General features: G+C 43.8%; 1 long non-coding RNA gene across 1 annotated transcript in view; it reads left to right on the top strand.

Moving 5' to 3' along the window:
- Nucleotides 1-6,368: 6,368 nt before the first annotated feature.
- Nucleotides 6,369-15,222, top strand: part of LOC310838267 — a 466,315-nt gene continuing 457,461 nt past the window's right edge. Inside the window, exon 1 of the long non-coding RNA XR_014560871.1 lies at nucleotides 6,369-6,565. This is a non-coding gene — a long non-coding RNA (uncharacterized lncRNA). The remainder of the gene's footprint in view (nucleotides 6,566-15,222) is intronic.

Below are 15,222 nucleotides of genomic sequence, written 5' to 3'. Positions count from 1 at the left end.
GCGACATGAGCTCCAGAAATAGATTGCCACATTCCTGGGCTGATGCACGGAGAGCATATTTACAAGTTTATTCAGCGTTGGTCAGAACAAAGAAAAAACATGACTGCCTGCTTGCGTGTTCACGCACAGAGAGAAACAAAAGCAACAGAAAAACATAAACATCCTGTGAACAGGAAATACGCAGACTCTGACTCACAAAGCCTGCTCCCTTTTAAGGTGGAATGGAAATATCCTAACACTTACTGTCAGGAAGTTCTTCCTAATGTTTAGGTGGAATCTTCTTTCTTGTAGTTTGGAACCATTGCTCCGTGTCTGCTTCTCTGGAGCAGCAGAAAACAACCTTTCTCCCTCCTCTATGCGACATCCTTTTATATATTTGAACATGGCTATCATATCACCCCTTAACCTCCTCTTCTCCAGGCTAAACATGCCCAGCTCCCTTAGCCGTTCCTCATAAGGCATCGTTTCCAGGCCTTTGACCATTTTGGTTGCCCTCCTCTGGACTCCTCTATGCCAGCAGTACTGAGTTCAACCACTTTTACAGCAGCTGATTGCATAACAGACATGCGGCTTTCAGGCTGTAGCAGTTACTTGCTGCAGCATCATCTAAGGCAAGGATAGGGAACCCTGTGGACTCCCCAACTACCATGCTTCTTGACTACTTGCCCTTCTGTCGGGGGATGATGGGAGCCAGAATCTAAAAACACCTGTAGGTTCATAGGTTCCCCATCCCTGATCTAAGAAGAAGTTCAGCTAAAAAGACAAGCTTAGGTGTATTTCTTGTTCTGTTGCACCTAAGTTTGCTTCAGATTTTCCAGGCAGTTGTATATACAGTGCAGTGGTACCTCGGGTTACATATGCATCAGGTTACATACGCTTCAGGTTACAGACTCTGCTAACCCAGAAATAGTGCTTCGGTTAGGAACTTTGCTTCAGGATGAGAACAGAAATCGTGCACCGGCAGCGCAGCGGCAGCAGGAGGCCCCATTAGCTAAAGTGGTGCTTCAGGCTAAGAACAGTTTCAGGTTAAGAACGGATCTCCAGAACAAATTAAGTACTTAACCCAAGGTATCACTGTACTAGTTGAACCCTGGAGTTCCATGGATTGCTGCAAGCTTCCCATAATAAAAGATAGAACCACCACCCCAATCTTCTTAACTCCCAGGCTTAGCACCAGGACCAGCCCTACCATTAGGCAGAGTGAAGCAGCAGCCTCATTTTGCGGATGCTGAATATGGGGAGCAAAATGTTGGAGAAGTGTGGTGACTTTTGTTGCAGGGCAGAGCTATGTTTTCCAAGCAACCTGCCGAAGCTAGCCTCCTGCTCCTAGTTATAGTGATGGATGCTGCTGCCCCATTACCAGCATGGAAGATATTGTCACCTGCCATTCCTGCTGGCTTCTGTGCATGTCATGGGAGACCACTAGGTCTGTCCTTTGCCTCAGGCAGCAAAACATCTTGGGCAGGCCCTTCTCAGTACATATATTTGTCACAGCTAGCATTCTAACAGAGCTTCAGAGATCATCTTCACCAAGGCCTCCGTCTTTCTCCACAGCATGACAGGAGCTGGGTCTGGCCTTGAAACTAGGACACAATCTCACCTCATCCCAATCAGTACAATGCTCGAGTTGAAGTGATTCTGCTGATCTGAAACGACACAACTTCTTGCTTCCTTAAAATAGGCTTTTGGGCACATGTGGCTCTGCTCCTTCTCTTTAATCTGTTTTGAGCTCTACCAGGCAAACTGTTTTGTTTATGCTTGCAGAGGCTTGGACAATGGACCAATGGCCTTAACTAGGTAGGGTCACATGGCTTCCTAAGGCCCACGACACCCCATTACCCATGTGTAAGCTCTCCAAGTAAATTAGTCCACATAGCACAGAAGCAAAATACTGCACATATCCTTATTCCACATTATTTTAAAAACAAATCCTAGCTTACCTCTAGAATATCAGGGATTCAAGTGCATACTAGAAATTTAGGTTTGCACAATTAAGGTGGATTAAAGTGCTCTGTCACAATACTGCAAAAAAATCTATTTTAAAAGCCTTGTGGTTAGGAAAGCGGAAATGTACTGGAAAATGTGGGGTGAACAAATGATGATTGAGAAGATGTATGAACACTGCGCAAGCAAATCAGGATGAATGTGTGTTGTTGCATAACCACTCTGCAAATAACTCAGAATGAAGGCTCAGTAAAAACTGACCATAGTCTAACCTCGGTGCATGCTTTGTGTGAGCAAATCAGAATCAATGCTCAATAAAGAGGTCATCTGAAAAAAACCCTTTGGATACAAATGTTGCCGTTGCTCTCAATTCTACAGAGTACTGAAAATGCCTTCAGTGGCTGTGCCTTCATTGCTACTTTATAAAAGTCACCATTCACAAACAACGATTCAAATATTCATAATACTTGTTTGCATTGCATCTTGACCAAGCAGAACAATTTTCAACAATGTATTTAATACGAAATACATTGCTATATTTCCTTTTTTAAAAAAGAAGGCTTAAAATATGTTTGTGTATTACAATGTGACTGTCATAATACAATATGAGTACCCAGCCTCACCCGCTATAATGTAGACTCAGCCAGTTCACCACAACAGAAGAATTACACTTGAAATAATTTTCTTTTAATAGCTTTGTTTGAAACACGACAAGTGTGTCTCTTCATTGCCACTTCTGCTAGCCTTGAAGCAACCAGAGTGAAGCTGTACAAGGAACCTCATGCTGTCATAAATAAACAATGACCAACAGGACCATTACCTTAGATGGCTTAAGTACATATTTTACATGGTTCACTAGGATGCTCCTTCCGCACTGCCAAAAAGAGACATTTAAAGCCTTAGCAGCATTACAGAGCCATTAATTTACCCACTTGATTTATCATTCTGTGTAAGGCATGTGACCGCCAGGTCAGAACTAATTACTACACGCAGGGGCGGACGCAGTAACTTAGCTCAATTGCATATGTATTAAAAAGCCACAGAAGGCTTGTGGCAAACAGGATAGCTCTAGTTCAGAACATGGAAAGGATATTTGTCTAAAGTTGGCTAGCCAGTTCAGTCAAAGGTAAAGGACCCCTGACAGTTAAGTCCAGGCCCAAACAACTCTGGGGTTGTGGCGCTCATCTCGCTTTACTGGCCGAGGGAGGCGGCATTTGTCCACAGACAGTTTTTCCGGGTCATGTGGCCAGCATGACTAAGCCGCTTCTGGCGAAACCAGAGCAAGGCACGGAAATGCCGTTTACCTTTCTGCCAGAGCAGTACTATTTATCTACTTGCACTTTGACGTGCTTTTGAACTGCTAGGTTGGCAGGAGCTGGGCCCAAGCAATGGGAGCTCACCCTGTTGCGGGAATCAGCAAGCCCTAGGCTCAGTGGTTTAGACCACAGCACCACGGGCTTATTCACACATGCATGCCTGTTGTTTGATGGTTGCAAAAAACCCGTGACGATGACTGAGGCATGAACAAAAGGGCCCTCCCAAAAATGCTGCATTAAAACCTTCGAACTGTCTCAATCACAATGCCTTCAAGTGCATTCAGTTCACACGTGCTGCTGTCAATCATCAAATGTAAAGGGCTCTAACGACCAAAGTGAAAGAATGTATGATCCAAGCCAAAGCCTCAAAAATATTTATTTGTAAAAAAACAACAACACCTCTAGTTGAAATAATAATGCAGCCAGCCATTTGTGTTATTGTGTGTGTGTTTGATAATGGCACATTAAACACTCAGTATTAATAGTTAGACAAGGGTTTGCATAATGTGCATAGCAGGTATGGACATTGATGACTGCATTGGTCTGTGTATATGTTTGTGTGTATCCTGCATATACTCTCTCTCTCTCTCTCTCTCTCTCTCTCTCTGTTTGTGTGTGTGTGTGTGTGTGTGTGTCTATAACTTGAGTTCAGTCAAGCCTAATAAAACACCATTGTGAAAATCAATAATAATTAAAGGACTGCTTACCTGACAGGGTTGATAGATCAAGAGTAAATTTAATGTTCTTTTCATTCCACTGGACCCCTTCCCTCTGCCAGAGGCTATATATATGGCCTATCAATTCATTTGTGATCAAACTTGATTTAGGTTATTTCTTAGCTTTCTATACTAGTGGTAAAAAATACCCTCCCTCTCTAGCTATTGTATAACTCTAGAACATTTTGCAGGAAGTATGTTCATTGGTTTCCTAGATGCTTCCTACTGGCATATTTGTGGCCTACACATGCTACCCAGATGTGCAAGCACTTCATTTGAGCTTGCTCACAGAGATTTCATTTAAAACACATAGGCATTGAAAAATGCCACATTAGTATATTGTATTGCATTGTATTATTATATTATAAAGTCATGAATTGTCAAAATTTTGCACAAATCCATGCACAAATGCTGACAATCAGGTGGATTTCAGGAGTGTCTGAAAAGAGACACCCCCCCCACCACCAATGGGCACACAACAGTGATCATTGCATTTACCTGATGGTCAGCACCCTCTTCAGATAATCACAAAATTTGCTTTCGATTGCAATATTCACAAGTGCATGCTGATAGTCACTGACAATGCAACTCTAACCTTGTTGACTCAGAAGTCCTGCTGAATTCATAGGGGCTTACTCCAAGGTAAGTGGGATTAGGACTGCAGCCTAAATGTTATATGTTCACTGTGGTACAGAGATACTCATTCATGAGAATAGCCTGCTCTTCCTCCAGGTGTCTGAGAGCAACTAAAATCCTGCAATGCAGGTGAAGCTAAGAGGGACTTGTCTGCAATCATAAAGAGAGCTTTCTGGATGAATGAAGGAGCTAAACCTGGATTTCCTACTCTGAAGTCTGACACCATAGCCATATATCACTGGCTGTCTTGTATTCAATACCAGAATGCTGTCTCAACACACGATCCTGCCATTAACATCTAATTCAGAAGACAAAGAACCCCATTTTGAAATTATACTGTCTTATATCTAGTAAGAGCAATTGCCAATTAGCTTCTGAGCACAATTCAGGCTACTGGTTTGAATGTCTAAAGCCCTTAAGAGATAAGAATAAGTCTCTCTCTCTCTCTCTCCTCTCTCTCTCTCTCTCTCTCTCTCTCTCTCTCTCTCTCTCTCTCTCTGCATGTGTGCACAAATATAAACAAGGATCCTCCCTTTAACTAAAAATCAATCACTTTCAGTTTCACCTACATATGACAATGACAGCATCTTCAACACCTCCCACGCCTTAGCCATAAATTAATAGCAGATTCTGGTTTATAGAATTCAGTGATCAGTATCTTTTACCTCCAGAATACTTAGGATTCCCTTTTGCGGTCCTTAATTACTGAGCAAGAAAACCTGGGCACACTACAGAGGGATCCTGAAGGATCCTCCTGCATGTTGCTGGCATCCATCTGTCTCGAGAGACAATGGAGTGCACCTCTGCGGGTGAAGTCAAACTGCTGCGTTCACAGCACCAAAGTGACCTCCCTGGGGTGCAAATCTTGGCAGTGTTTATGGAGGTCCTGAGCTGCCCGGATGACAAGACTCACTTCTCAGCCTTGTTGATGTGGTCCAAAGGGAAGCAGAGCAATACGTTTGTTACCAGCTTGGCTGCGGAAGGAGGTGTACAAGGCACCATCCAACCATCTTAGGGTAGGGTTATCAGATGTCCCTGTTTCCCAGGGCCTGTTCTCAGATTCGCGAATAAGTCCCCAGACAAATTCCATCCCTGGAATGTCCCCGGATTTCATCTAATGTCGCCGGGAAACGCAGCAGCGGCAGTCTCAGCAGCCCGGAGCAGTGCCAACTGCTGGCTTCAGGAGCTGCTCGGAAGTCCCCATATGATGGTGGTGCAGGGGCTCTAAGATGCAGCTTCCGGGCTGCCTCCACCTTCTCTGACCCCAGCAACTAAGCTGTGAAGGAAGGCTTCATGCTGCCTATGGGAGCAGCCTCCCAACTCCTACTTTGGGGCAAGCAGGAGTGGGGTGGGGATCTCTCAGTTATGAAGGAGGGCTTCATGCTGCCTATCAGAGCTTGCATGCAAGCAGGAGGGGGGCAGGGATCTCTCAGTTAGGCAATGGGAAGCCTCCCTTCCCAGCTGAGAGATCCACACCTCCTCCTGCTTGCATGCAAGTAGGAATGGGATTGGGGCTGCTCCGATGGGAAGGGAGGCATCACGCTGCCTGAGAGATCCCTGCCCCCTCCTGCTTGCATGCAAATAGGAGTTGGGATGGGCCTGCTCTGAAAGACAGTGTGAAGCCTCACTTCCCAGCTGAGGGATCTCCTTGACCTCCTGCTTGCACGCAAGTAGGAATGGGATTGGGGCTGCTCCGATGGGAAGGGAGGCATCACGCTGCCCAAGCATTGCTGCCCCTGCTGCTATCAACCCTCTTTCTCCACCTTCCATGCCTGCCCCACTGCGCACTGCTTCCCCACCACCACCACCGAAGAACCAACAACTCAGGGGCTGCCCAGGCTCATGGAGAAAGGAGATAGAAGCCTCGGAGGAAGGGGAAACGTGGCGGTTAAGGTCAAGGCGGCAGCCGCGCCTCTACCACTGCCATCGCTGCAGCATCAATGTCCCGAACGTGTCGTAATTAATTAATTAATGTGTCCCTGGATTCATTGGAAAAAATCTGGTAACCTTATCTTAGGGACTCTACTCCACACAAAGCATGCCTGCAAGTGTGGCGGGACATCCCCGTAGGATCTTAAAACCCAGGCAGTTCATATGAGAGAATACGGTCTTTCAGATATTCTGGACCTAAGCCGTATTGTGTTTGATTTTATTAAGAAAACATATGCACCACGCTTCAGGCAACAGTCCCTCGGAGCATCTTAACATGCACTTTGAAATGAGGAAGTGACAACAAAACAGTAGCCAGTCGCATATAAACAGGAGCAGCAGAAAGCAATGAAAAACCAGATTTAAATAATGCTGGAAACACCCTGGACTAAAAACTAAAGAGTCTGTGTATATAAAATATCTTTAACCTGTGCCAAAAAGGCATGGGCTAAGTGCCAGGCCTGCCTTCTTGGCTCCTGCATCTCCAAATGAAAAGGCCCAATCGCAGATGTCACTTCCACACATGTGAAAGAGGGTCATCATGGAAGGTTTTGCCAGCCGGGCAGGTTCTTGTGAGAGGAAGCAGGCCTCAAGGACCTTGCTTCGAATCCATTCAAAGCTTCAAAAGCAGGGGTGGGGAACCTCTTCCAGCCTGGGGGCCAGAAGCGAAAGCAGGTGGGAAAAGAATGCTAATTTTACCTTTGTACAGCAGGCTTCTTTCTTTCTCCACACACCCCTCTTCATCCAGGCAGGCAAGAAGCATTATTAGAGCTCAAGGGCACCTTCCAGCCAGGCAAATAACTCTCAAATTGGGTACAAAGTGAGGCCAATGAAGGTGTACCCTGGGGAGAAGGAGTGTGGGCTGGGCCTAGAGAGGGAAGGAGGGGTCTCCCTGGGCCTGAGGTCCTGCTTCCTTGATTGAAACCAGCATCTTGTATTGAGCCAAGTAGCAGATCAGGCACCAGGCAGTGAAGTTTGCTTAAGGCTGGCAAGATGTGGTCCACAGAACCAATCGTAGTTCACAGTCCATGTTCTGTACATCATACTAGTTACACCATCATACTAGTTACACATACTAGGCAATCTGAGGCCTGCGGGCCGGATGCGGCCCAATCGCCTTCTCAATCCGGCCCGTGGACGGTCTGGAAATCAGCGTGTTTTTACACGAGTAGAACGTGTCCTTTTATTTAAAATGCATCTCTGGGTTATTTGTGGGGCCTGCCCGGTGTTTTTACATGAGTACAATGTGTACTTTTATGTAAAATGCATTTCTGGTTTATTTGCGGGCATGGGAATTCGTTCTCCCCCCCCCCTTCAAAATATAGTCCGGGCCACCACATGGTCTGAGGGATGGCGGACCAGCCCATAGCTGGAAAAGGTTGCTGACCCCTGAGCTACACTTTCAGAGCAGTTATAAAGGGCAGCCCCATGTACAATGTTCTTAGCAGAAATCCAGATGCAGTTTCATCAGAGCATGACTTACAGTGGCCAGGCTATCTTGGTCAAGGAAAAGCTGCTGGTGGTACACCCGGCTAAAAATTTTAAGTCAAGGGCAGTGCTGCAACCCCAGATTGTGAATCTGATCCTTCAGCTCACAGGATCCAAAAGTGCAATTCCTGCTCAGATTGCGCCCACCCAGTCAACGCCTTATCTTTAAAATGTTAGAAGCCATGCTGGTTTCCTAAAGGAGGGGAACAACAGAAAGAAATTAGAAAAATTAATACTGTTACCGCCTTTGTTGATGCAGATGAACGTGAGCGGTAATGGGGTGACATTTTACTGTTGAAGAGACAAAGCCCAGCTCTTTCAGTTATTATTTGAGCACATCTGGCAACATGTTTTGAAGTGTTCAAGCAAATTTCGGCAGATGCTTGAGAAAAGCCATGGATAACTTTGTCTTCCTGTCCAGTGGAAACACCCTTTGGTGTTGGATGCATCAGGTCTGCTCTGTGTGTTCTCTTATTTTGCTATTTTACCCCTTTTCTAGAGAGGGAAGTGGAAATACGGGTTACGGTTGCTTTTGATGGAAACCAGAACACTTTTTCCCCCTTACAAAAGCATGCTGCTGGGATGTGGCCTCTATAATAAAAGGATAATGTTTCACCGAAACAGGGGTTGGATGGTTTCATGCTGTCTGTGTGCTCCTCCTGTCTCTCGTGGATTCGCACTCTGCCCACTCCCACTCCCCAAGATACACATAAAGACAAATTCACAACTTAACTTTTGTTCTGTTTTAGTGTGAAGATGCAGGGATCGGTCCATTGAAAGTGTTCATTAGGCAGCAATTAATGCTTTCTCAATCTGGACTAATGCACTGAAATATTCATGTGGTAGATTGTTTTTTACTGCAATACCAAGAGCCCTATTATTGCAATCCTGCTATAAAGATTAATAAGGGAGAAAGCTGCAATTACAGAAAAAAATGTGCATTTTTATGTTCAAACAGATACAGATAGATGATAGATAGATGTTAGATAGATGTTAGATAGATGATAGATAGATGATAGATAGATAGATAGATAGATAGATAGATAGATAGATAGATGATAGATAGATGATAGATAGATAGATAGATAGATAGATGATAGATAGAAACATTGATAGATGATAGATGATAGGTAGATGGTAGATAGATAGATAGATGATAGATGAGAGATAGATAGATAGATAGATAGATAGATAGATAGATGATAGATAGATGATAGATAGATAGATAGATAATAGATATAGATAGATAGATGATAGATAGATTGATAGATAGATAGATGATAGCTAGATAGCTAGATAGATGATAGATAGATAGATGATAGATAGATAGATAGATAGATAGATAGATAGATAGATAGATGATAGATAGATAGATAGATAGATAGATGATAGATAGATAGATGATAGATAGATAGAGATAGATGATAGATAGATAGATGATAGGTAGATGATAGATAGATATAGATAGATGATAGATAGATGATAGATAGATAGATAGATAGATAGATAGATGATAGATAGATAGATAGATGATAGATAGATGATAGGTACCTAATATGGTGCCATCGAAGTGTTATAGACTTATTGTCCCAATTCAAATTGCTCCTTGCTCCATCATGGTTACTAAAATCCGAAGAGATGAGTGAGTCCCTTGTCCCATCCAGTTAAGTCTTGAGAACAGAGCTAGTGATAGAGGGCCAAGGATGCATCTTCCACCTTCAAAAGTGATCGGCCACATCTTTAGCAAGATGCCACACCTTTCCCTTCAAGTAGAGAATGATGATGAAAATGGAAACAGGGGCAGAAATTTCCAGTGTTTTCTTATCCATTCAATGTCTGGAAGGGAAATCTAATATGTGAATATGATTGGCATTCTCTTTTGTTGTTGCTTTCAGCTTGCAAACCATGCATAAGTGATTATTTCCCCAACTCCATTTGCATTGCCTTCCTTGAGTTGGGTGGGATAATGTAATTAATAATGTAAGTTGGGAAAGTTTGCCTTAGCAGACAGTGACGTCAATAATGTCATTTTTGTTTTGCAGAAGACAAACTGTAGAGGAATGGAAATGATGCTGCTAGCAACCAGTACAGGACAGGACAGAAAACAGTGGCTCCTTTTGCCACCTGTGAGTTCCTGTTTTGCCCTTGCGTAAGTAAGTGAAAGGCTAGCTGGTAATTCTCCAAGGGTCAACCTTGGCATCCAGTTGCTAACTCCTCCTCTAGAAGCTCTGACCTGTGGAGATTTGATCCACAGTTATCTTCAGGGTGATGAGGAAGATGGGACCAACAACAGGATTCAGCCCACAGAAACCCTCATTTTCAGTACTGAGGGACCTGACACAATTTTTGCACTGATTCCTAGTAACTTGATCTGCAGTGTGACAGCAGTACATCTGCAACTTTTCTCTAAAAAATAAATCCTTTATGTTGTTGTTGGTTTTTTTAAAAAAGTGTAAATTGTAATGTAGTTTCCCTTAAAGGTCTGCAACTTATGGTTTTGATTGAAGTGAAGAAAATGATTTACTCTCAACATTTGATTTGTATTATATATGTCAATGCCCCCTAGGTGGGAAGGAGTGGGCACTCAAGGCTTGCTAATAGATTCCAGAACCTTTTTCTTGACAGTCACCAGTTCAAATTAAACTTGAGCTGTTGTTACTTAGGACTACTTCAGCTGCTGCATTTTCTTCTTACGTTCTTTGTGTAGAAAACAACCGCTGGCTTGTACGAAATGCAGTTTCTTTGCGAAGAAACACGTGCCACATTTCTTATTTGTTAACTTTAAGCACTTTAGGTCCTTTCAAGGCAGCAGGCGACAGCAAATTGTTGGTATTTATATTTCCAGCCCATGCTTCAGTGGGAAGGTTCACAAACAATTCAATAAAATGCAACATATCACATAAAAACCTGATGAACATCATAAACGTAAAACAACAAATCAAGTAGAAGGAACAAGCAAACATCTCCATAAGCTGGAAAGGCAAACTAGGTCTTAACTTGATATCTGAAACCAATAACGTAGGGATACCTGCGTCTCCAGTGGGAGGGTGTTCCACAGCCAAGGTGCCATGACCGGTAAGTCCCTGCTGTCGCACAGGAAATTATAGCTGTGGATGGAGCTACAAGCAGAGCCTCTCCTCTCGAACATGCTGGCAGGTAATGGGTGTGGTGCTCCTTCAGATACTTGGATATCAAGCTGTAGAAGGCTTTATAGACCAAAGTGAGCATCTGAAATTGTGGCTGGTGGAATCGGGCAGTAATTGCAGAGCCTTAAGGGTCAATGAAACAGGATCCCACTTGGTGGAATCAGTAAATAAACTGGTTGCTGCATTCTATATCAGCTTAGCTTCTGGAAGCAGATCTATGTAAAGTGCACTGCAGTAGTTTAACCAAGAGGTTACCTGAGTACATGGTAAATAAATGGCAAAACAGAACAAGAAAGCATTATTAACACTTTTAAATGCTTGCAAAATCCACAGACAACCAACCACATTTAAAAATAAAGAACTACCAGCAAAAAACAAACCACAACAGTGAAGCAGTAAATCAGCTGTGTAGCCAATAAAATCTTATGAATTAAAAATACACTTGGCACCAATAACTCTTCAAAGCCTCTTTGAAAACCAAAGGTGCTTCCCAATGTGGGCAATTTCACAACTTTCAGTCAAGTATAATAGCATCCCTTCTTCCACATAAGTCCAACCCCTAAGATGCACAACAGCCCATTTGTACCTGGGGAAAAGGCACAGCTGGTCCACAGATAGATTTTCTGAGCTCTGAGAAGAAAAAAAGGGGGAATGGAACAAGGAAAACAAAGGGAGCAGCATATTTTGATCATGACATCATGCAGAAGCCCCATAAGAAGTGATTGAACAAAGTTTGGTTACTCCACAGTATATGTCCAGTGTGGAAAGAGGACAATATGGAAGAGGCTAATTGGGGAGTCCCACAAATTATGGGCCACTGCTAAGAAGGCCCTGTTTCTAGTGCCTTGCAATATTCAAGGTAGGCCAGCAAGGAGGACCTGTGATGCTGAACTCAAGGCACAGTTGATATATTCAGTACAAGATGGATGCATACACATATACGTATCAGAGCTGGGAAATGTTAATGTAAGATGCTGGCTATGACTGGGTTTTCAGGTGGATACTCTACCTGTAATGACTGGGTTTATATTCTCTATGGAGAAAAGAATCCATGCAGTGGCTCACAGCATAAGGCTTAAGCACTACAGATGAAATCAGTGGGGCCTAATGTGGTTAGAAGCGCTGGGCCCCATATTATTCTATGTTTTAATGTCTGCAAGTTCTGCAAAGATTCAGTCTATGGATCCTGAGCTCTATTAAGAAGCAACATTGCAACTCAGCGTTTAAGGGCAGCTGTCTTTCTGCATTTCTCTGTAACAAGAAACAGGTTTCACCGTCCCCTCTAGTGCTTCCTCCCTGTAGAATATGCGTTCAAATATTAGTCTAGAGAGCAATATGGAATTCCAATCACTGTGTGTGCCAGGATAGATGTGCTGCAAATTCTCAAGTTAGCTCCCCACAGATCTTTGGTGAACAGCCGAAATGGTGCCACTTTGACAGGAAGGAGTGGCTGGGCGGCCTCCTCGTTTGCCTACAAGAGCTCGACTGCAAGTCGTTCAGTTACTAAGAGAGTACAAATGTGTTAACTGCACCCGCCTTATGACTTGTGTATGTTGGCGTTTAGTTACGTTGCCACAGGGACGTTATGTGATAGTGCATGGGAGGAGAGGCACAAGGGCAGACCAGCCCTTTCCTAAGATGTGGCTTATTCTATTGGAGAGAGAACAAATAAAAAAATTAAGCCGAGAACCTTTGAGTTGCAAAGCATTCCTGGAATTCTAGGAGAGTAAAACTTTTGCAGATGTTCCTTCTGTTTAATGTCCCACTCTGCTTCTTTGTCATGCCTTTTAAAAGAAGGGGAAATGGAAGCAAATGCAGCATTGTGGCTGATCCTACCAGCACCTGAGAGGTGTGCTGTCTAGTTTTTGCTGTTTTTGTCATTAGAAGAGCTCTGCTGGATCACACCGAAGTCTCACAGTAGCCAACCAGAGATTATTTAGTTCAGCCAGCTGCCACAAGTCAAGCTACGGTTACAGAGAGACCTATACTAGCAAAGAAAGTCTGTTCGGCTCTTGAGAACCATCTATACACAGCTGTTGTCATCCTAACAATGCAAAGAAACTCAGCTGAGGATGTGATCTGCTGTCTGGAATGCAAGGGCCTGTTCAGGATTCACCTGCTTCAATTCCAAAACAAGGAACACCTCTTAGTGTTAGTTCCCACAACAGCAGAGAAGGAACACATTGCAGCTTGCAAGCCTCTCTTTTCCACCTGGCAGCAGTGATCCTGAAGCAGGTTGTGTTTCCTTTCAGTGCTATGACTCAGGATCCCAAACTTACTTTGTCCTCGGTGTAAAAAGCAACCCGAGCGCTAGGAGTTTAGCAGAAATCCAGTGAAGCTCTTCTCTAGCATGACTTTTAAAATACAGTGGTACCTCGGGTTACATAGGCTTCAGGTTACATATGCTTCAGGTTACAGACTCCACTAACCCAGAAATATTACCTCAGGTTAAGAACTTTGCTTCAGGATGAGAACAGAAATTGTGCTCTGGCGGTGCGGTGGCAGCAGGAGGCCCCATTAGCTAAAGTGGTACCTCAGGGTAAGAACAGTTAAGTGTAATATCACCGATGAAGGGAATGAAACAGACAACATCTTCAGCCCTTTCTGCTGTCATTACACCTTTAATTCTACAGTCCATCTCGGCCAGAGCTGCTAACCTGTGACCTTTCTAGTATAGGTCTCCCTGTAACCACAGCTTGATTTGCGGCAGCTGGCTGAACTAAATGATCTCTAGGTTTCCGTCCAACTCTATCATTCTGCAATTGTTATCCCCTCCCTTGAAAAGCTTTACTCTCTGATTTCCATTGATCAAACCCTTTCTTTAAAAAAGCAAGCCTAGGAGCTGGCCAGTTGGCAGTGCTACAAGGCAAGTTCCATCTATGTTTACAGATGTGCTAACTCTGAAGGAGACATGTTGCAAGGGCTCCGATACTGAAAGATAACAGCCAGTAATAAAGATGATTGGAGAAGCATTGCCGATAAATATCCTGAAATCCAGGATCCTTTTATTATGAAATTCAACATCAAAAGGGAAAAGAATACTGTTGCTGTTGCTCTTCCAACATCCAGTCATCAACTGATGACCAGATCCAGACCTTGCATGGGCTCCTCAGTCTTAGAAATGATTTTACACCTGGCTTTGGCTAGTTCTTAGGATTATGCATTATTTCTGTGACAGGGGAAAGGGGCACCTGGAGCAGAAGATCCTGTACAACCTTTAAAGATAAGAGCCTTTCCATGTACACCTAAATTGCGCTTAAATTTCACACTGGTTATTTGACAACTCTTTCCCTGTGATGCGTTTTCAAAAGAGAGAGGAACGGATAGAATTACCTCCCAGCTGTAATTCTGGAGTGTTTGCAAAAGAAGGCCAGAACCTTCGCAAACACTTTTTTAGCCCCTTTGAACCAGAACATAAGAAGAGCCTTTCTGAATCAGATCAGAGTCCTGTCAGCTCCTGCATCCGCTTCTCATCGTCGCCAACCAGATGCTGTTCTGAAGCTTGCAGGCAGGATATTTGTGCACTAACACCCTTCCTACTTGTGATTAGCTGCAGCGGCAATTTGCGTACTGCTTCCAAAATTGGAACCAAACCACTTTCTCGTTTGAAGAGAGAAGATTCCCTTGTTGGAGTTTAATAGGGTTACAAGGCCAGAAGAATGGCTCTGTTTCCACCACCTCCTGATATCGGCTCTCTTACCCAGTTGCCCCAAATTTATAGCCCTGGCTAGTGTTCCACAGCTGCTGCTGCCACCAATTAGATCAGGATGTCCTCATTTGAAAAATACACGGAGGACGAGCTTAGCAACTAGGCAGCACTCAGTTCCAGAGAGTAGAAATCTGAAAGGGGGATTTTGGACAGTTTATCTGCCGGGAATGGGGAATTTTGCTAAGGGAGAGGACAATGGTTGGGGATTGCAGGGGAGGGAGGATGTGTGATTTTTGCTAGCAGAACGAGCTGTACTCTCTATTGTTACACAAGTGTTTTGCAAAAGCCTATTTAGTAATGGAAGAAGTGCTATGAGCAAAGGAGCAAGCCAGAATAAA

The sequence above is a fragment of the Podarcis gaigeae genome (assembly GCF_964106915.1).
Source record: "Podarcis gaigeae genome assembly, chromosome: 2".
NCBI classification, from domain to species: domain Eukaryota; kingdom Metazoa; phylum Chordata; class Lepidosauria; order Squamata; family Lacertidae; genus Podarcis; species Podarcis gaigeae.
Note: the sequence above shows the minus strand (reverse complement) of the source record. Positions and strands in the feature narration are given on the sequence as shown.